Source organism: Aegilops tauschii, chromosome 2 (assembly GCF_002575655.3).
Source record: "Aegilops tauschii subsp. strangulata cultivar AL8/78 chromosome 2, Aet v6.0, whole genome shotgun sequence".
In the NCBI taxonomy this organism is placed as follows: domain Eukaryota; kingdom Viridiplantae; phylum Streptophyta; class Magnoliopsida; order Poales; family Poaceae; genus Aegilops; species Aegilops tauschii.
In genome coordinates this window covers 359,980,170-359,982,524 of record NC_053036.3, presented here as the reverse complement: position 1 = coordinate 359,982,524, position 2,355 = coordinate 359,980,170, and positions in this window count along the sequence as shown.

Here is a 2,355-nt window from a genome sequence, read left to right as displayed (position 1 = left end):
ATAAGGGGACACGATCTCTGCTTTGACAAGACGTGCCAATGAGACCGCATCTCGAAGCGGCAGGCTGCAAAACGGTTTGAAATAATGACAGGGTGATGGCGTGGTATCACATTACCAAAAGTTGTCAGCAGATGGGACTCGTGAAATATTATACTCTCTGCGGTTGCGTGTGGGATTTGTTTTGCAGAGCCGGACATGTTCGTTGCGTCCGAAGACTGTGTTGGAGTATTCGGAGAAGGAACCCGCCTTGCAATGCCGAAGACAATCTGCGCGCCGGACACCTCGTCATTGAAGCCTGGTTCAGGGGCTACTGAGGGAGTCCTGGACTAAGGGGGCCTCGAGCGTCCGACCTGTTAGACATGGGCCGGACTGATGGGCTGTGAAGATACGAGGACCGAAGACTCTCTCCCGTGTCCGGATGGGACTCTCCTTGGCGTGGAAGGCAATCTTGGCATCCAAATATGAAGATTCCTTTCTCTGTAACCGACTTTGTACAACCCTAGTCCCCTCCGGTGTCTATATAAACCGGAAGGGTTTAGTCCGTAGAGGATAGATAATCATAGTCATACAGGATAGACTTCTAGGGTTTTAGCCATTACGATCTCGTGGTAGATCAACTCTTGTAATACTCATATTCATCAAGATCAATCAAGCAGGACGTAGGGTATTACCTCCATAGAGAGGGCCCGAACCTGGGTAAACATTGTGTCCCCTGTCTCCTGTTACCATCGACCCTAGACGCACAGTTCGGGACCCCCTACCCGAGATCCGCCGGTTTTGACACCGACAGGGGGCACCCTAGAATACACAACCGACATTGTCTTAGCCGTGTGCGGTTCCCCCTCCACTATAATCCACCTCGGTCATATCGTTGCAGTGCTTAGGCGAAGCCCTGCGCCGGTAACTTCATCATCACCGTCATCATGCCGTCGTGCTGTCGAAGCTCTCCCTCGACACTTAGCTGGATCGAGAGTTCGTGGGACGTCACCGAGCTGAACGTGTGCAGATCGCGGAGGTGCCGTACTTTCGGTACTAGGATCGGTCGGATCATGAAGACGTACGACTACATCAACCATGTTGTCATAACGCTTCCGCTTTCGGTCTATGAGGGTACGTAGACAACACTCTCCCCTCTCGTTGTTATGCATCACCTAGATGGATCTTGCGTGTGCGTAGGAATTTTTTTGAAATTACTGTGTTCCCCAACAGGCGTTGGCGGCCTCGATCTCTAGCATCCTGGCTTGCTTCTCCGCCTCCATCTCAAGCATCTTGGCTTGCTTCTCCGCATCCATCTCAAGCCTCCTCCTTTGGATCTCCATGAAGGCGTTCATTTGCTCTTGTTTGTAACGCCGACGCTCCTCCTCCCTTGAGTCCTTCTTGCTCATCATGCCCTCCACGCTTGCGATCAAGGCGTTCGACGCCGCATCCCGCTTGTCCTCCTTCTTGGAGTTGGTCTTCCCCCGCGGCCGTGCCTTCTCGCCGTCCCCAACCTCCTCCACGGCTTGCTTCCCCCCACACGACTTGAGGGCGGCATATTGCGCCTTGAACTTCTCCTCGTCTTTGATGACCCTAAAGAAATGGGGGAGGTTGAAGCACTTGCCATTTGTGTTGGACCTTGAATGCCTCAAAAGCTTGAAATGCCTATAAATGTATTTCATGCAAGCATATTGGCCTATGCCGCTCACAAAAGAGGGTGGCTTGCTAGCATACCATGTTTGCATGCCGATGCCACTCACGGGGCGGGCCTTGACGCTCTCAAGAGGGGCACAAAACTTGTTGCACTCTTGTTGGATCACCCTCCATCGCTTCGTAATGGACACCCACCCGCGCGTGCTTACTATTTGGTACGACGGAAACTTCTTGCGCTCATGGAACTCACGGTGGACACGAATCCAAAAGGTTGATGCCTTTTGTTCGGCACCCGTCTTGGGGTCTTGCCCAATGTCTCTCCAACACTCACAAAGAAGCTTGTCCTCGGCCGCCATGTATGCCTTGGTTCGCTTGCTCTTGCGCTTCGGCTTCACCCCGGTGGCTTGGTTGGCGAGCTCGTCCTCGAACAAAGGCTCCCCTTCGATGTCGCACTCGTCCTCTTCCTCTTGCCTGTAGTCATCTGGAAACTCGTGGTCGAGTGGGAAGCCGTCCAGGTCCAGGCCGACCTGATCATGCATGAAGGCCACCTGATCTTGATCAAAGGTGGACGGCGTGAACGCCCCTCGGCCGTCCTGGCTTTGTGTCTCGTCGGGATCGTAGCCAACCCCGGCGGCACCGCCAGCGACCGGCGCACCACCCTCGAAGATCATGTTCTGCATGTAGTCATCGTCGCCGGAGGCTGGCATTCCGTCGAACAGGTTGCGT